Consider the following 22,757-nt stretch of genomic DNA (forward strand, 5'->3'; position numbering starts at 1 on the left):
ACTCCAAAGAATTAACAAACAAAGTTTAGGTTAAGTTAATTTTAACTTTTTTACATAGGGAATTACTTATTAACGTATTTGGAATTTTTTTTTCAAACTCTAACAAGACTCTTGTTTTTAAATTAATTCAATTGTTACTAAAATCGAGTTTGTCCAACCTCTTCCCCACCCCCCGTTGTACAAACAACAACTTTTTATTTATGAAATTATTCTCAACCCCTTATATACAACCACTTTGCATCAACGTAGGTGCGTTATGTTATTATCGTTATATTATAGAAAGCAAATAGACCCCAATACGGAATATACATTTTGATAGTACCATACTATTATTGGATTATTAATGAAGTGCACAATATTGTAAAGATATTTGAGTTAATTATGCAATATCAAATCAAATATATACAAAAAAGACATACAATTATCTTAAATAAGGTATATGATGACAATAATCAATATATCTGGCAACTGGTGGTAAGTATAGCATTTCCTAAATTCGTCCATTTTAATTGAATACCTTATTCACAATTTCGATAAATTTAATTGAATCTCATGTCCAATAATAATAGCCGTATTTATACTATTTAATCACTATATTTATTAACGAGCCTGTTTTATTATTTTCAAATAAAAACAAGTTACCTACCAAGTACATACCTACATATTATTCTATGCAAATATTGAATACACATACACATGCAAGATGTTAAGTAATCCATCAATATCAAACTTATAAATCATAATTACAGCTACTATAATATCCAAAATATAATACATTTATATTATAATAAGAAATATTATTTAGTGCACTTGGCTAGCTTAGCCGTCCAACAATAACATTGAGTATAATGCTATAAGATATAATAATTATTAAAAATAGGAAATGGTCGTTCGAATCATTAAATTATTTATTATTACAAATAATACTACACCAAGAGTGTTAACAACAAAGCCAATAACCTATTAGTATTATATTGTCAATGTGACAACGAATTTGAACGACGGAGATTAAAACGAATTGTATATCACAACTAAAGCAATAAAATATATTATTAAAAAAAAAAAAATTAGTTATTATACTTATGTTATATATAATATATATTGTATTATATGTATACCTATTACCTACTACATACCTACTATAGTTGATAATGCTTTATCACTATTAAATTATATAATATGTTCTACCATAAAAAAATTGTCATTCGTTATTTTTTATTTCGAATAAAAATCATTCATAAATCGATTTTATTATAATTTGGTTAGTATAAAGTGAATAATATTGTAAAATAATTTACTATTTTTCAAATGAATTAAAAAAAAAAAATGTTATTTCAATGAAATGTACTTACCAATATTTATTTATTTAATTTAATTGTGGTAGTGGATCAGGCAGCATCCTCAATTTCTGAAAAGAAAAAAAATGTAAATAAATATTACAAAAATAATATCAAACTTAACATGCTGAAAGATGGAACAATTTGATGTGAATAATTTAGCGACTACATCTTTTTATTGTTTATAAATATTAATGCTGAAAGCGTATTGAAAATATTTTATTTTAATATATAATATTATATTCTGTCTGAAACAACTGTTTACCAGCAGTTTGTTCTGTTGTAGTTTTAATCAAACGGTTCTTATCAACTAATCTAGCAAAGACGAAAGAACAAAAATAAATGTAAAAATTATTATATCTCATTCATAAATGTGCACATAGAATATCAAACAATGTACATAGCATTTATCTAAATATCTTGATTTTATACCTGCCTTTTATAACTCAAACATATGATTCATTTTAAGAAGCTACTTTAAGCTTACTGTGTTTAAAGTATTTTAAAATAGTATAGCCTAAAGGTGTTAGGTTTTCTTTTTATTCTATAAAATATATAATTATAACAACAAAATTAAAATACATATTATGTGAAGTAAACGTAATACCTATATAACTTATATAACTTATGACAACTTGTGTTAACTTAACACCCCCTCTACTCATGGCAAAATAATTTCGACAAATATTAATTTATGCTGCTTTATTTGTAAATAAACGATTATAAAATATTTTCTAAAATATTAACTTTTTTTTTTGTTTAGTTTATTATCAATGAGATATTATAAATTTGGTCGACATGTGTGGAATGCGGTTGGTGACGTGTAATCATATTTTTTTTGGTGGTGTCCAGATATTTGTTGACAACCCATGAGTATCGTATATCTTTATTTAGGTCTATCGTTATTCCTTACTCAGCGCAATACAATATAACATAAGTTTACACATTTATACGTCATGCTACCAATTTCCACTTTGAAACGGACGTCGCACGTTGGTCGGTCATGCTGCGGTTGGCATAAAAACCAATACCTATAATTGGCTATTACCTATCTGAAACTGTATCATAAACAGTGATGGTGGTGGGTGAGATCAATGTCGCGATCAGATCGGAATAATAATTTATGCGCGTTTCGTGTATATCACCAAAACTGGAATCGAAAAACACACAACACAACCATAATAATAATGTAATATATTATTCGCTTTTGGAAAATAACAAATTTTTATCGTATGTTATTATATACAGCCGCTACCACCACTACCACCACCACCTATATAGCACCTCTGTTTCTATATAATATATACGTGTACATTATTATATTATACGACGGGCGCAATAAAATTGTAATCGAAAAAAATAACCGAAGCCGCTTCGACGGCCACTCCTCCATTCCCTTAACCACCACCACCACTACCACAATTACTCGTGGTCCTCTCTGGTGGTAACCATAGACAGTGGCTCCGGGGGACTGCGAGAGGGATGTTTTTCGACCACCCCAGTCCCGCCACTCCTCTTACCTACCTTTCCAAACGTCCCTCGACATTTCGCTCGACTCGTTTTCAATTTAACAATGCGACAGCAGCCGCTTTTAAATTAAACGGTGAACCAGATACCACAATAGAATCTATCTATCTATATATATATATATATATAAATGTACATAATGCGATGGACGCTTAATAATAATAATAATAACAATATTTCCATTGCATGAAACAGTAGTCGACAAAGGTGTCCTTCTTCGATGAAATATTACTCAATCGATCGAGAACTGTTCATATGGTAAGTGAACGCAAGACGATTTTACCACACAAGCAGGAGATGATTATGATCAAGGAAGACGTAACTGTTATGACAATATTGTAATAGCGATAATAATAAGACGACAATATTGTATTTTACAAATTCAAATTAGGTCGCAGAAATTTTTATTTTTTTGTGTTTAACTATAGAAAAAAAGGCTTCAACCACAAAGGTCATTGGTTTCATTATTATTTTATATCAGCCAGCTGGTTTTTTTGCAAGCCCCAACCTGAGGTAAAATCCTAAAACCCACCCACAAAAACAAAACAAAATTTATTAATGACGTTTTGAATTAAAAACAAATAAATTAATTAAAAAAAATGTTGCCTTTTGTATTATAAGTGGTTGAATGCAATTATAGTTCATTAATATTATACCTATTATTTTTTGTATCTATTTTTATAAAGCCTATACATGTTACCATCCAAAAATGTTTCCAATCTATTATAATGTCATTAATTTCATCAATATTCTTCTTCGTGCATATACAACTTTAAAATATGTTTACTAAAATAATATAATAGGTATATCTTTCTCTTTTCACCACTCCACTTTCATATATTATATTTCAATCCGTCGATTCACATTTTTTTTAAATTTATTGTTTTCCCTGTGTGTCCAACATTTATGGGTCCTCCGTAGATTTCATTGAAGGATCTTTCCTCTATGTTATTATTGTTTTGGTTTTATCGTGTAGACATTGTTATCTCTGATTCCGGGCATCATATTTAACAATAGTTGTATTCTTTATTTTTTTTGTTTATTGCTGGTATCTATCACTTACCTTGTTTTCAGTTAACTAATCCTTGATTATTTCATTCATTATTTTATCGGCTCAATAAAATAAAATATGTCTTTTCAATTTCTATTCGCATTCTTTCTTTCACAGCAGCTAAATAATAACTACAAATAAAATGTTGGTTTCAACATTTAATTTATAACAATAAATCATCAATACATATTTAATAACTATTTTTAGCGTATAAATTTACATAGATTAAAAATAAAAATAGTATATAAAGTTGACAAAGATAAGCTTTATGTATGTTGAATGAAATTATAGTAATATGATATTATAATGTTATTGATATAAGACAAATAATATTTTTAAATTATATTATTTCCAGAAACACGCATACCGAGAGCCAATATAATATTGTATTATAAAATAAATATGATAAATAATTAACGGTGGATAACACCTATATTAATAATATTATATATTTTTTCTTTGTGAAATTTATATAGATATTATTATGTTGCGCGTTTGTCGTCTCTCATATTAAATTATATATACATGCTACGTGCAGCGACCGCGACCACAACTATCATTACATGTTGCGATAATAATGTAGTATAATTGGATGGTGGAAAATAATAATGGTGTATTATAAAGTTATGATGTTGATCATCTGCAAAATTCTAAAAATAACGTACTGTGAGTACTTGAAGTAGTATATTTTTATAAGATAAGCTATTACAATATATAAAATATTTAATGTTTGCCTATAACTTTAAATAGAACATAAATGTGCTTAATCATATTATTATAAATATTTATGATCAATGACAATAGGTTTTGTTCAAATGATCCATTAAGTATTGTGTACCACTGCAGTGATTATAATAATATTTTTCAGTCGTTGCCGCAATTTATACAAGTACGTTCCGTCCGTTTCTATCCGGTTCGCGTAATATTGATTATCGCTAGTCGGGTCGTTTATGTTTTAAACGACTATGTTAATATTAATATTATAACCACGGACAGCACCTCTTTTGTGGTGCAATATAATTCAGGATACACTGCGTTATTTAGCTATTATCTTATTGTTCGCGTGTATTCTGCTGACTGTATTATTATTGTGATTATTATGTGACAATAATTCTTCAATTGTGCCATAGTATATAACATTATAGCGAATAAAAGGGAGCAAACGCCCCTCCCTCTAGGATGAATATAGTCACTATTTAAACTAATTATGTATTTTAGTTAAGACTTAAAAAATGATTTTTTGAACTTAAATACTAAATCGATGTAATATGTCCATTTATTGAATATGTCAATGTTTTTGTATAAATATTTTTTTTTTTTTAGAATATAATTATATTAATGTTGTAGTTAGAATAATCAACAACGTTTTTTTTGTTATGAATTGACTACAAATATCAGTTTAAATGTTTTATAATATGATAGACAATGGAATAAATATATATTATATTATAAAGTTCAGCAAATTCGATAGTGTAATATTAATAAGTTACGGCGAAATCGATAACAAATGGCGATCTAAACTACATAGCTTACATTTCCTCAAGTCTAGCCATACTTGTGTAGACTGTAGATGACTCACGATTACCTATTATGCGATTTTTTTGGATAGAGAAAAATTAACTGATTTAATCTTAAGTAAATTTAATTCATAATCTAGAAAACAGTTGTTTTTTTTTATTTACTTAAATATTCGATACTCGTGATTAAAGTGTTAGAATTATTTAGATTACATTTATATTGGTGTTTTATTAGGTTATATTATCTAGATAAATATCGTTTGTTATATTTACATAACGTTAAATACGGAATAACACAAAATCTTTATCTTGTATGATGAAATGAAAAAACGTGAAAAATTAAACCTATGAAGGGTTAAATATTATATTTTAACGTAGTTAAAATCAATAAAACAGTTTCATTAAGTGAATGACGTTAATATGATGTCGGATTATAAACTTTATTTGAAAAAAACATTTAATTTGATTAGTAAAAATAAACAATTATTTAACACAGTTACAAAAAAATATTTTTATTGATAACATTCTTAATTTGTAACATATTATACAGTAATATTAGGAATGTATTTCTTAATTTTTAATATAAAATTAAATTTATTTTACTTATTTGTATGATTAATTTATAATATTTTCTTTATTTTCTAGGTAAATAACTAGAAAATAATATTTATCTTTTTTGATACCAATTATTACTTTTTTTATCTGGACTAAACACGTCCCGCGACTGCGCCTCCGCCACCGTAGTGGCGTTAGGTGTCTATTTAACATGACGCCGCACGTACTGCAGACTTGAATCGTATTTCGACGAAACTATTATTATAAATAGATACGGTCGAACTGAGGGCGGCGACGTACTATACGCTTTGTTTTTTTTTTCGTTTATATTTTTTTACATATCGACACGCTACGCTTAGTGGTAGTACTAGTGGTAGTGGTAGTAGTAGGTCAGCGGTGGCTAAAATACCGTGTATAGCGTGCACCTGCCAAGTGCCTAGGACGCCGCCTGATATTATTTCACGACCACTGTTTTGCGCACGCGCATCCCCAGACACGTTGTGTATACTCGCTGCATATAACAGCAGTATAATATATAATTGAATTCTAATTTAACACATATATTATTATAATAATATTTTACTTAAGCAAAATAGCTCTTATCAAATGTCATGTCAAATGAAGACACCAAACAATAATTTTATTATTGCCAAAAAAATATCTCATGCCTATAAATTGCTTAAAAAGAATAAAAATATTTTGATCATTATTTTGTTATATATATAAAAATGTTCATGTAAAAATTTAGAAAAATTTTTAATTATATCCTCGCGCTTATATTATTTTTTTGATTAATACCAATTTAATCAAAAACTAATTTTGCATATAAATTCCCGTTTGTTCTTAATTTTTTTTTTAATTTTTCCCTTCAATTTTGAAAATTATTAGAATCTGATTAGATCTTTTAACCCTCTAGCTGCTATTAAAAATATCCACGACTTTCCTACAAGAATAAAGATGCTAACGTGGAAAATGAATAGGTTATTTTACTGCCTCAAAAGGTGATGACGGACACAAATAATATCAATTGTATTATACGTAAGAGATTTAATAACTAATAAATTAGTATTAAATCCCTAAATAAGATTTTTGTTGTAAAAATAATTGTGCTGTGTAGGTACATAACACGCGAAGTGCATATTACACGCAAGTGGTTTGCGTATAGATACTGCGCCATTATAAGTATATGAGATGACCACAATCGGAATTATCAAACCTTAATAGGCTTATTAAGCCTATGCTGACATAACTTAGGTGGAAACGAAAAAGAGACGAAAATGTCTGATGTATCTAGTTTTAATAAAGGAAATTTATCAATCAATTTATTAAACTTACTTAAAAATTATTTTTTTTATTTTATAAAGTGTATATTTTGATATAATAATGGATTACGAGGATAAAAGATATTTAAAAAAGTATTCGGTATTCTATATAATAAACATCATTAATTTTATAAAACAAATGAAAAGAATTCCAATCCTGGCTCTTATATAACAAAAAACATAACTTATTGACTTTTAAGTACTTATTAAATACAAGATAAAAAATCCATTTATTCATATTACAATCACCGTTACTTTAAAGTTTAAAACGAAATAACTTTTTAAGTAATCATCCCAGCTTCCAGCAAATTGTATAAGTTAATTTTATGGCTTAATATATACATTATATTCATATTAAATATAACGCTATACAAAACCTTCAATACCTGGGTAAAAAAATATAGTTTTACGCTTTAGAATATCTTTTAAAGATTGTAGTTATAAAAATTGAAAAAAAATTAATATTTATCACTCGAGACAAAATTATTGCAGTGATTAAAATAGCAAATAGCACCTAGGTACCTCATTATACTATTTACTGAAATAATAGTTTACCATAAATTACAGTTGAATTTATATAATTCAAAATATATTATCACTTTATTCACGAAATAGCTTAACATGTCCACATCTAGAAAATATCCCATATTCAGCACACCTCTTCTACTTTTATATTGAATAGAGGCATATGTGACCCAACCGTACGAATAAAACGAAATTAATTCGAGCGCTGCAGTACGTTAAAGGTCGTGGACACGCTGGCGAAACGGGCTTACGTTTGTATGCGTTACATCGTTGCCTATATATAGCTGGTGTATACGTGGTTAAGCCGCTTATATAGGTAGGTTTATGCGCTTTTCTAGCGTCCTCACCAAGGACAGCGGCGCAAGTTCCGTAGTCCTCTCACCGTCCTCCCTTCACTGCACATCAACGAACACTTCGGTACCCATCCCATTAGCTACTACATTGTAGGATCATTACTTGTTATTATACATAAGTAGGTACGTGTGTACAACATTATTAGGTCGTATACGTGAGAGTATGTTTTCCACTTCGACAACGACTTTGGTGGGATGATGATTTAGGATGACTGTGACGCTTCAGGCATTTTTTCATACTACAGATTAATTATCGATTCAACGATTGTAATTATTAATCTACTAATTTTAACACTAATATTAGATAATAAAATACACTGCAAGTCTACAACTCGTATAGGTATTACACGTCAAGTTTATGTAGCATACAGTCGTAGTATATACTTTTCATTTGGCTGTATCACGGAAAAAAAAAGTTTTTTTTTTAAGGCGATGACATCATAGACATCAGAAATTCAAAAAACAATGTAAGTAGCCTTTAATATATTTAATTAAAAGCAAGTCATAAAATGATTTAAAATAGGACTTCACAAAATGTATTTGTTTTGTTATTAATACAGTTAAGTGTTATTGATGGACTAATGTTATAGATAAGTTACTATTAAGTACCTATAAATCACATTCTATAATATTGGGTACCCTTGTGATATAAACTGAATGTAATTTGTGAAATTATTTTTTATGAAAACTTTCATAAGTCTATAATTTATCATTAATAACGTTTAAATTATGCAGAGGGACTCGTACGAATTTTATACCAAAAAAATTTGCTAGTCTAATGGCTTGCAGTGTTCTATAAATGTTTACATGTACGATTGAGTGAACAAATTGCATTAAATTAACTTTAGAAACGAAGAAATTTTGATTTCAACTTATAACTTATTATTTATAAATTTTAAACAACACTTAAAAATTTACATTTTGAAATACAATTCAAAATTTCAACAGATAAAAATATGTTATAAATCATATATAGTAGGCGAGTTAAAAATAGCACTTTTTTAATATTTCTTTATACGCCTTTATTAAAATATATTGACTATGGAATAATTATTATACTATAATATTATAATGTCTAAAACTGTTACATAATCTGGTAACTTTATAATATCATTCTAATATATTCACTAATGTAAGTTTGAGTATAATAACACGTTTCACAAACTTATCATCATTCTTTTTTTGTTTTGAACTGTTACAATAATTAGTTAACAGTAAAATGATTATGATATTTATTTTATTTATCGAAGGATATGTAAGACAATAAAAAAAAGTAACTATATTCAAGATAATATTACACTTATACATTTAAAATTTTCGAAAAGATTATTTAATTTTGTTTAGCCTTTATATATTACATACAAGATACTTATTTGGTATACGGTATACTAGATATTTTAGTTAAGCTACAAAATTAATTTTCAATATAGAGTAATTGGCATGCACGACAAAATTTATTAGGTTTTTAAATTAAAAATCAAATTTAAACGTATTGATATAATGATTTGGCATAACATATTTAAATGTAATTTATAAAAATGTTACATAGTTACTATTAACAAAGTTGCGGCTATGTATAATGTAGATATAACAATACATATATGTATACATTAATATAATTAAATGTTGAAACCATCCTTCGTTATACTGACTGTTGTCTAGTCGTTCCCAGATTATCCCGTCAATATACATAAAGTTACAAAATCGTATCCAAACAAAACTATTATACCAAACTAAATAATATTTATTGTTAAAATCGACGAAGTTATTAATCACGACCAAAAGTTTTGACTATATTAAACGTAGTATATTATAATACGTGTAAAATATTAAATTTAATGCAATTCGGTCGTCAAAGAAGTTTATACTATAATAATAATAGTAAAATATATTATGTCGTGTTTGTAACAAATTCATGATGCGAGTACAACATTAGGGTAAGCATACGTGTCTCGGGTTCCATCAGAATTAATTATTCTTATCATAATTTTAAATTGTCTTAGTAAATTTTGAATGGAATGCAATTTGAACAGTTTTTAGAATATGGTTCCATTTAAGTGCTATTTTAATATAATACAGAGTGTAACAGGACTATTTAACAAATATAGTAACATTTGTAATGGAAGTTTGTCAAATAGTCTTGTTACACCTTATAATATATAATAATATATGCATATAAAGAAACACCTGTACATAAAACAACTACAAAATAATTTTCTTAGAAAGAGTATTACGGACAATATATTTTTTTAAAAGTATTTCAGAATAAATTCATATTAAATTATTATAAACTCGTGTGGCCGTTCCACCCCTATTCAACAAACAACACACCTTGTTTAAAAGGTGTGCGTTGTTATCACCAAAATACACTTAAAACATAAACATTTATTTTATAAATAATAATTTAAATGATATTTTATGTTATTGCTAAGACGAAATTTTTAATTCCTATTTAATATTTTAATTTTCGATAAAGATATTGTTACCCTAGGGCTATGCTATGGCTCCTATGTCTTTAAACAATATAGCAGATAATTAGAATTGTTTAAAATAAATTTTACAATAGATAAACAATGTTTATTAAACATATTATTAAGGTTATTGTTATACATAAAACTCAAACTTGCATTTTATTTAAAGAAAAATTATAGATTTATGACTACAAACAAATCTCATACGTTTTAAATAAATTTATAGCCTTGTTCATTATATGTATGCTACAGTCATTGCATGCAGTCATTATAGTCGTAAATTAATAATAATGGAAACATTAATGAAGCTTTATGTGATGAATCTATCGTAAAAATTTCCGCCCTCCAAATTTTGTGAATGTCATAATATTAAAAATAAATACATATTATTAAAAATTATCAGTAAACCATCGATGGATAAAACACGGTGAAATATTTATTATACCATATTAGTTTGACAGATGTATATTATTATACGTATATTAATTATAAATTATAATGATGCCATGTGTGTAAAATTATGATAAAATAAACGCTAAAATAATATGCGAATAATATTATATCAACACGGAAAATATTTTTGTGGTATGTATTATAAACAATATGTCCAATATAAAGAGTTGAAAATTAAGCGATTAAATAATATTTAACATAATTTATAAATTAAATAAGTACTTGGATAACGATGGGTCGACAAGTATATTGAATAAATTTTCATTTGTAGATACAATGTTTAAGGTATCAAAACATTGATATTAACGTTAATATATTATTGAAGTTTAAAATATAATGGAATTAAATAATAATGTTTTATAGAATTCGATTTATTTTTAGAGCTGACGAAATTATTGTTATATTTTTGTAAAGCTCAATAAATATTTCTAAAATTATTTTAAATTTTTCAGCTTGAAATTTACTTTGAATACGAGTAAACGGAATAGTAAAAGGATTTTTCCAAAAAATAAAAAAAATAAAACGTGACAATTATTTTACAATGGTATAAGACGATTTCACATTTATTTTGCTGCTTAATAATATTTATACTCATAAAGATTTATAAAATAATATTAGTAGTATATTAGTAGTGATGATATTTTTTTAATTTATTTTCAAACTCAAAGTACAATATTATAAAATTCCATTATTGTACTAAAATTCCTAAAATTAAATTGTTTTGAAAAATTATGGCATCTATATTGTTTTTATTTCGTACAGCAAAAAGCACATAGTTTTTTTATTATTATTATTATTATTATTCAAACTTTGTTTGGCTGTAGACTTCCTTCGAGGATTTTTACAGTAGTTGATTTAAAATTCTACTGAAGACTGAAACTATATTAATAATTATATACATATTTGTTTGGATATAACTTGAATACTTTATAGATTAAAAAAAAACATAATTTTACTTGAGCAGTTGAAAGACTTATATTGGTCGATTATAAATTTCCGGTTAATTTTATAATGAAATAAAAATCTAATATACAATTTTGTATACATTCTTATAATCATCTAATCGGATTATTCGTAATAATTATTATAACTACCGCAATCTCAAAGTTTTTAACATGAAATATTTGACTTTTAAAAGTATTATGGATTTTTTACATTCATTTTTTTTTTACAATGAAATCAAATTTGTTTTTTAAAACATTATAATATTCCGGCGAAATCGAGTAAAGTACTTTTATACTTTTATGATATAATAGTATATCATTATTACGGTGTATATATTCTTTATTTGGTTTAAATATCGAGTGGAAAATCAAATATAATATCTCCAAATCCGTTTAATTTCACAAGCAACTACAGACATAATACACGTGTACACAAAATAATATGCTTGTATTTTATTTACTGCAGAACGGAAATTATTAGTCGTTGGCTCCGAGCCCGAATTCCCGTCTCATTCTATAATATTATTACAGTGATATCCAATAATATTTCACGTATTTGTCCTTTGAATTATTTTATTATATTTTGTGGACAAACAACTAACGACCGATTATTTAGGACCCACGCGTGTGTATCAGCGTCCAGTTTAAATATTAATTTAGGCGAACCCATATTAAAATCGGATATACATATTTATGTATATTATAGACTATGCAGTACGCACAACGCTTTAAAAGTTAAAACAATTACGTTCGCCAAAATACAACGGTTGTATTGTCAATATACAATAATTTTTGTCAGTAAACTTAAAATATGATGCAATGTTTGTTCACTAACAAAAAAAGAAATGGAAGAAAAATATATTAATAATTAAACGAATTTTTAAACGGAAAAGTCGTGATAAATGCGAAACATGAATGTAACTACTATGGTGATGTACTCAATCTATGTCCAGAATATTTTAAATTTTAAGCAGTGCGATGAATATAATATTATTAATTTTACCGTGCATTTTTTTTTTTTTTTTTGAAGAGTACACAGTGAGTTGTTGATAAATTTATTAAATTATCAAAAATATAGGTAGTCTTGAACAAAAAAAAATTGATCTTCTTTATAATTAAAAGAGGTTAAATTTAAAAATAACAAGTAGTTATTTGTACAACAAGGAAAAACAAACAAAAAGATAAGGAATAACGGCAAATGTTACGATTGACAAAATTAACAAAAAAAAACATATTAGTTTGGTGATATAGGTTTGTAGACTGTTTCTGCTCAGAACTGTTTTTCGCATCCAAAGATATATCATTAAATTAAAATTTAACACACCTTTTATAATAGTGACTCACTCGATACCTATAATGTATAGCTAAGTGGTATCCACAAACTAGCTATTTTATTGTTTTGTTTTTCAAAATTTTAATTTAAATACATAACTAAAATTGTTATTATCATTTTAAAAAGTACAAGGCAGTGTTAATGTATTTAGTTATATTATTTAACTTTTAAATCGTCGTCTCAACATACAACCTAGATGATGAACGTAAAAAGTTGTTAAGTTATTATAATATTGTGGATTTGAACTAAGATCAACGCATAAAGTTTAGTACAAAAAAACATAACATATAAGCATACACAACCACTCAATAAAATGGTTTTAACTGAAAATAAATAATGAAATTCAGAATGTAAATTAAGTTTTTAGATTTTTTATTTCAATATGATTTTCTGGAGTGAGTTAGGTTATCAATTATTACCTATTATAACTTATAATAGAAGATATTATTTTTTTTACATAGATCGCAAGAATTAGTGATTTTGTTTTTTATTATTTTAAATAATGGAATTCACCTAACCTTACCTAGGTGATAACATGAGAAATTCGTTATGATAATTTAAAAGGATTTATTTTTATTAATTATAAAATATATATTTAAATGCTTATCATATCAATACATTATATTATTGGTATTGGCAAACTCAATAAATTTTAAAGTACTCGTATCTTATAATGTACACATTTTCATTATAAATTATATAATTTATACACATTTTAATCATTGGTGAATCGTTTTTTTTTTTTTTTTTTTTTGTTCAACATTGAAAATATTAACAGTTGAACAACAATCGGCCTTCCAACTTCCAAGTACAACACATAGTATGCAACTATACAAGACGAACATCAATCGTGCGCATCGTTTTTTTTATTTTTGAATTCATTTAAATTATTATTTTCTAAATTTGTTAGTTTAGATGAAAACAAATTATTAGATACTTGTTTTTCACATAAAATTTAAGAAGTATTATATAGTGGCATTAGTATATAACAATATTTTTGAAACGAAAACTACTATTTGTTTTTGTAAATTTTTAAACTAATGGTTTTTATTTAATATGTTAATGTATTTATGTAGAAATTAGAAACTTAAATAAGTGATTTCCAAGTTATTATACTATATGACAATGATATAATATAATTATTATTGTAATCTGAAGTATTAGTTTCACCTCAAATATAAAATATTGTGAATATTCATCTTCAATTACTATACTCAGACACGTATTACAAATATGCATAATACCTATACATTTTTAAATCATCGTAGCCACCACAATAATATGTTTAAATAATTTAACCCTATTACCTCGTACTGTATTTTTATCCATGGTTTTTTCATACACCATAATGATACAATTCTGAAACTATTTTCGTTAAAATTTAGATTAAAACCAATAATGTAAAAATTACTAAAAAGAAAAAAATATGAGTCACATAAACCGCAATATTTTCTTTAGATTTTGCGATAACATTATAATGTCATGCATATTGTTGTATGTTAAACAATTGACTGACGCTTTGATGAAAAATAAACGAAGGCCGCACTTCCTGCGCAATTGGCCACGGGTAACACCAAAAGCGTATAAACACACGAATCCAACGCACACACGCACCAGAATCCGTTAATCGTTGGTCGCGTGCAGCAGGAGAGTAATACAATGTATTATAGTAACGCTGAAAATGCAACCGTAAATTCGCACGCGACGCCGCAATAAATGGGCATCGCGTGTGCGCTAGCGTTAGATGTTTTTAATGAAACTCTGATAGCGTAATTTAAACTGCAGCGTGCGAAAAAAATTGTGCGAGTAAGACACGATATTATATTATATATGATACTGGTAAATTAATTATGCTGTATATCTAGGGTCTAGGAATAAAGTATTTAGAATTGATCTAGTGAATAGAGCAATAAGTAAATTCATTAAATTGTTACCATTTAAAACAGTAATGATATGATAAGAGGAGGGATGATGGATTTTCAAGCATTCACGCTTTGTATAAATGATAAGGTTTAAGACTATTCTATAATAATAAATTTAAAGTAACACCTTTGAAAACTTGTTTTATGTACATATCAGATTATAAATTAAATATTTAAGAACCATAGTTATTCATATTCATTCAACACAATATATTAAACTACAATAATATTCATTTCAAATTAATTTCATATTTAAATATTTTTCAGATTATATTTTAAGTCAATCGCCTATAGACAGTTATTTATTGCAATTTATTATATTTGTTAAATATTTTGTATTAATCATTGATTACTTACATCGCGATAAACCTTCAAGTAAGCCAATATATAGAATAATGAATAGGTGTAATAATTTGTATATTTATTTTTATGTATAAACATATATATTTTTTAATTTAATTATAATCATTATTGTAGATTCTTTGTAAGAAAAAAATTATTCATAATAATACAAGTTATTATGTAATTACGTAATATTTTAGTTATTTTTGTTACACCCTTCAGTATACTCATGAAAATATTCGTCTGTTCAACTTACGAGAAAAATATTCGCCTGAAAAATATTTTGGTTTTTTTTGCCGGCCGTTTTTTAGGAGCATCGTGTAAGACGCCAACGACAGGTGGACAGACGTAGTCGCAATAAAAATACTTGGAACCGAGCCTAAAACACGAACGAGACTATTATTATATCTATAGTATGAATTTGCCTGTCGATATGTTACGAACACCGCGTCACACGGCCGAGGACGGTTTTAAACGCAAGTTGTCGAACTCGCCGAAACGCTTATACCACGACGGTTGACGGCGGCTGACAAAAGATAGTCTAAGCTCGAGTATATAAATAACCAATACAATATTTGTACATGATAATAATATGCAGAGCTATGAATTTACGAATTTCGCATATCGATGAATTTGATTCTTATATTATACAAAAATAGTGCAATATAAGTTATATTTAAAACACTATAATATAAGGCGTGCTTAGTATTATACTCGTATGTATTATTACAATTATTTATATATTTTAGAATCAAGTGTATATAAATACAAACTATATATTTTTTATAATTGCATATTTGAGGGAATAATTTCAATGAATTAAATATATGTTAATATTGTATATACACTGTATATTACCATTGATTATAAATACTATAGTTATGTATTATTTAAAATTTTGAATATTTTGGAGGTTTTAAAAATTGAAAAAAGCGATTTTTCCCATTATTAAAACATGAAATTATTACAATTAAAAATAATAGTTATTTGTTTGTTAAATAATTATATATTAATATAAGGTATAAATAAAATAAATACCAAATATGTGGGTTAACCGAAATTTTAATGCAAAAGTGGCATACTTTATATGTAATAATATTTATTATACTCGTATTTGCTAATGAAATATTAGCAATTTTAATTGTATACGAATTAGTGGTAATTAGGGCTAGGAGTTATCATTGATAACTAAAAAAATGTGTGTCCGTATATTTGGATTAATATGAGTTACGAGACAGTAGACTATCAGTGGCTGACTCTTTCTTTATAGTACAATGCACTACACAAGTTAAGATTGTTAAATATAAGTTTTTTTTTTAGCATGACATCAGTGTACAAAATTGTTTTAAGGAAAATAAAAACGAAACTTTTTTGTGGTAGAAAATTGAAAGTAGAGTATTATTTTTGGAAAGAAACGGTCTTATCTTAAACATTTGCCAGCTTTGTATGATAGTAAGATCATTCAGGCTTGGTACAAATAAATGACGCACTGTCGCTGCAAAAAGACGAATTTTCTACAGATATATATAAAAATAAAATAGGAAAGTTTGTTTTGATCCGGGTAGGTATCTAAATAATAAAAATATTGTTGAAATAATAATAAATATTCCATGGATTGATATTATACCTATAAGAATATGAAGATATTGGTATTTTTTTATTCATTTTAGCGTTTGTGAGAGGGTAATGGAATAAATAACACGTTAACCCAGATAATCCGATGACTCCGTCAAATCCCTGAGTATCTGGAAAATTTAGATAATCGGATTTCAATTTCAACAATATTATACTTTTACTTTTATAGTATACGCCTAATTATATTATGTAAGTGTATTATAACTTTATCGAATATTTTCTTTTTTTAAACTTTATTTCCGATCCGGAAAAATATAATTACGGGGTGTACGAATAAAATGTTATATCTTTAATATTTATTTAATTATATTATCCATTATAATTATTTAATAAATTAATATCCTTTTTCCATTTCCAAAATTTAACGTAACGTGGCCGGGCACAATATTTACTGATTAATTATAATATTAATAAATTATTAATTGAAAAAGAAGAAGTTCGACAAAAAAAAACTCCATTGCCACGCACTACAATATTTAATTTCAAAACTTTGCGTAGAATGACCGATTATCAATATAGTACTTGCATGTAGATACTATAAACAAATTTAATATTTTTAAATGATTGGAACATTTATTTTTAAATTAAAAATATTGAGTTAACAGTGATTATTAATATTGTTTTAATTACTAAGGATTATAAGGAGTACATTAATAAACTGATATTTATTTTTAAGTAATTTATTTCTATCTAAATTTCAAAATTTAAATAGCTGTTTGTTTATATTTATAAATATAAAGTTATAGACTATAATTAGTAATATATTATATTATTATTTAATATAGGTTTCTGTCTTCTATGTAAACAATAAAACAGATACCAAATTTTAACCAGAACAGGAACAAGAACCTAAACTGAGAAAAACTAAAAATACCAGTCATTGACTACGTCTATAAATGTTATAATAATTTGCAAGGTTAAAGAGAGAAAAATATCAGTAATAATTGAATAATATTATTACAACTCCTGTATAATCGTTCCGACTCTACACGATTAAGACTGCGAATGTGGTCTTATTAGCTAGTTACGGAGTTCGACGATGGTGGTTTAGGGATCGACTATCCCATCAGACGCGTGTCCTCGCCGATAATATGATAATATTCCAGTAAGCCATGTCATAATATAATACGCGCAATACGTATATGTGAGGTGTGCGTTGTATGGAAATGCTAGCCCCCCCCCTCATCCGTTAATCTGAAGGTATTCGATCGGGGTCTTTCTACCTTCGACGATACATATCCATTGGTCGACTCGTGGTCATGTAAGGGTGGTTAAAGTTGTTAAGGGTGAACGAATGATTGATAGCGAGATTTCTCGATACATGTACGTAATATAACAGTACACGTTGATGACGTGGAGAGGTATATTATATTATATTGACGTCCGCTCGAAAATAATTTCACCTAGGTACCTATATTATAATATTCTCAGGAGAGTGTTATAAAATCATACGTTATTATTACAATACCAGTTATACAATAAATTGTAAAAGGATCCAATCATCGTCGATCATCACCCTCTCAACTGGCCCGATTTAAGGTTTTTATCATTTCGAACAGAACTACATAATAACTATATTCTATATTATAATATACATAGAACCTCCACAGAAATTCGACATAATTTAAATCATCTGTCATTATGCGTACCAGGTAATGCGTTTAAAAAAGGCCAAGAGAATTTTTTTAGTAAATTCCAACCATCAAGTGTAGTTATAAACCTCTGTTTGACTATCCTAACATTTTTAAAAGCGGGTAATAAATCCTTAATTAACTATTTCAATTAATATTTAACAAAAACGATTTTATCACCAATCCTAAAGATCTCAAAGGCTAAAACATCGCACATGATATTTGATCAAGGTTATTCGATTTTTGAAAACTTTTGACACTCAGTGATGTATTTAGAAAAAAAAAACAAAACCTAGAATCATAAGTATATTCCAACATGCAGGTATTAATTGTAGGTATACAATATCACTTTCTTTTTGAAAATTGAAAATTTGACAAAACCGTTACTTAAAAGAGTATAGAAAACGCAAAAGAGGTATAAATGTATGTAAGATGTATTCACATTTCCAGCTGATAATTGGATATCGATGAAAAAAATATTGGACATCTCATGAATAATGTCATTAATCGAATTTATTAAATTAAGTGAATAAATGTAATAAAACATCTAATATTCAAAAAAATTAAGTTATAAGTACTATACAATATTTATTTTCGAATTTCTAGAATCTATTTTCATTTATATAAGTACCTGATATTTATATATAGATATTTTTGTGTGACTAATAGCTATATAGTTTTTTAATACCAGCATGACTGTTCAAATCAACTAACAGTTTATCAAAAACTTATTTTGAACTTCCAATTTAAAAATTGAATTTTTGATTTTTTTCTTTGGATAACTGCAGACAAATATTAATGTAAAACTTTTTAGTTTTTAAAACCTAGACCCAGTTAAGTGAAAAAGTATTCGAAAAACCCACAACGATAATATTTGTTAATGATAATTACCGAAACTAAAATACGCGTTTAACAACTAATAATATTCTTTTCACTTCTTTGGACAATAAAAAAAAGCTACTTTTACCTACTTATGGTTTTTAATACGTAACATAACGTGATGATTAATTAATTTATTTTTTTAATTTGCTTGATTAAAATAAGAATAAAAACGTTAATTTTTTGGTCGGTTTAACTGAACTATAGTAAAGTGGTTAACTATACAATATAATATACTTATGCTACCCTACATAGCCCGGAATTTACTCGAACAGAAAATAATATAATTGTATAGTAGCATACCGTCTGATAAATATAATAATAATATAATGATCTGTATTTTGTATCACGGGTACGGCATTTTGTATTGCTCTGTGGGTGTATTTGAGTTTATGTATTTATAATGTTATTATGTTTTGAATTTATACATGCTAATATAATATGATAAGGCTGGGATTGAAATATATATTTTGTATTATTATATTCGGTTTGTTTGGATGAATGTCGATCACGTTGCAGGGTGAATGTCCGGTCAATAAATACGCGTATTTCCGTTTCGTCAAATGAAAACGACGACGTTTCTGCTTTGTCGGACATGTAGATGGGAATTCTGTCCATTGACTTTCCAATAAGAAGTACAGCTTTTGTCGTTTCGATTCATTTGCGGCGGTATAGTAACGCAAGGTATACAATACAAACAAAATAAACTTGTGTAGGAAAATGATCAATACAAAACGCAATGCTCAAACAATATGCTATTTAAAATACTTAAATACTTTTTATTATATATATATATATATATATAGATTATAAGTGGTCCTAAGAGAGAAACCAATCGGTCACTTAATTCTCAATCTACTTTTCCTTCTTGCATTTTTAAATTATGTATCTGTACATTCAACAATTGTTTATGATGATAATAAACTAATAATAAAAGTTTTAGTTATTTGATTTTAACAATATTATAAAATATAATTTTAATTTCTATAATAATAATGTTTCAAGTACCGGTAGGCGGTGACATTTCATTCATATTATTTAATTTTTGCGTTTTTTTTTTTAATTTTCATAGTAATATTTATGAAGTTGAATACAATTTATTATTCATTAGGACAGTGTAAAGAAGTTTTTATTCATTTTAAGTTATATTTAAAAATTTATGAAAATAATAAAAAAAAAACCAATTAAGCATTTGTTTTTGTTAGACTATAGGGAATAAAGTATTAAATTGAAAAATGAGTTTTATACAGTAGAGTTGGTAAATTTAAACACTAATTATATTATTTTTCCGTTTTTAAAAGATATATCTAAATAGGTTCAATTAAATCTTAAAATACATAATATATTTTTCTTTTTTATAGAAAACATTAATAAATTGATTGAATCAATATTATCACATTAATAATTGTATTATTCAATTCACTTAAAATTAAAAATAAATAGGTCCGGTTGCTTATATTTAATATTTGTGTAAGATAAATCCAGAATACAAAACCAAATGCATATAACCTAGCAAACTATAACTTATAACACATATAAATATGTATCATTAGAATAAAATTATGAAGATACTATAATGTCTAATTATTTATCATTTTGTATGAAGTCCGTAAGCAATGTGAACATCATAATATTATTTTCAAATTAATATTTATATAAATTATCTTTATTTATAAAGAGACTTCTGTAATTATATAAAAATAACTTAAAACATTTTTTTTTTTTAAATATAATCCCCTTTCCATAATTTTTTTAATGCCCTACGATCAATTATTACGATTTCATTTTTTATTTACTGTATTCTTTTTTTAGATAGAAAAAATTAGTTTGTAATAAATGTATCATACCTATAGATTTTTTTCAAATACAAATCAGTTCTATTTTTTTCCAAATCTAAGTTTATTTTAAATCAAATATTAAATTAAATTTAGCAATAAATTTAATAGTTTATTTTAAACTATTTATAATATCTTTATTGAAATACAATGATTCTCGATAAAAATCTAAGATGTCATATCTTAGAAATATATTTTTTAATTTTAACTTAAGCTATAAAATATACATTATAACTATATTTTTTTATTATTTATAAATTACGTTACAAATATCTTTAAAAACTAAAAATTGCTGATGACCTGAAACTTTAATGCCAATTTATTAAATTGATTGTGCTGAACTACAATCTGATTTTAACTGATTTTAATCGTGGTGTACAACAAACGGCCTCAGCGTAAACGCTGTAAAATTCTCACAGATAACCTTTTTTCATAGAAATTAAACCTAAAATTTAATTACACAGTTAATAGCTCTGATCAAAGAGTAGTAACGCAAATAAAATATCTAGGTATATTATTATCAAATGGCCTATCTTTTAATAACCATATAAATATAATATGTAATAAGGCCCTTCGGGTATTCGGTTTCATACGTCGCAACTGTTTTTTAAAAAAAAAAACAGTTTAAAAATGCAAACTACATTAAAATTTTATATTTTTCTCTGATCTGTTCGATACTGGATTATGGATCAGTTGTTTGGAACCCTAGTCAAGCTAATTTTATAATGAAGACTGAGCGTATTCAGAACAGTTAATTACGGGTACTTGCATACAAAACAAATAAAATAAACTTAACTCTAGAACAGTGATAATTATAATTTGATATCGAGTCCCTTATTAAATGTATAAAGTTGAATGATGTACTTGGCCTCCATAAATTATCGAATTCCCAAATCGACTGCCCCGAACTACTGAACTACATACCTTTAAATGTCCCTTGTCTACGCGTATATTACACACATTTTACCTCCCTACCTACCGTCAAAATTAGTAATTACAGTCTTTAGGCTCCAATCAATAAAATGCTGACATCAAACACATTAAAAAATTTTGATTTTTTCAATGTTAACTCAACCAGGTTAAAACATCTAGTCTTAAGTTAATCCAAAATTAAATACACTATTA

General features: G+C 26.2%; 1 protein-coding gene across 7 annotated transcripts in view; it reads right to left on the reverse strand.

The window, feature by feature from the left end:
* LOC113553311 (potassium voltage-gated channel protein eag) overlaps window positions 1-22,757 on the reverse strand; it is a 192,889-nt gene that overhangs the window by 138,870 nt on the left and 31,262 nt on the right. For all 7 annotated transcript variants that reach the window (XM_026956584.1, XM_026956583.1, XM_026956586.1 and 4 more), the window contains one exon: window positions 1,353-1,408. The gene's annotated coding sequence lies outside the window, so the exon portion shown is untranslated. The remainder of the gene's footprint in view (window positions 1-1,352; window positions 1,409-22,757) is intronic.

This window comes from Rhopalosiphum maidis, chromosome 2, assembly GCF_003676215.2.
Source record: "Rhopalosiphum maidis isolate BTI-1 chromosome 2, ASM367621v3, whole genome shotgun sequence".
NCBI lineage: Eukaryota > Metazoa > Arthropoda > Insecta > Hemiptera > Aphididae > Rhopalosiphum > Rhopalosiphum maidis.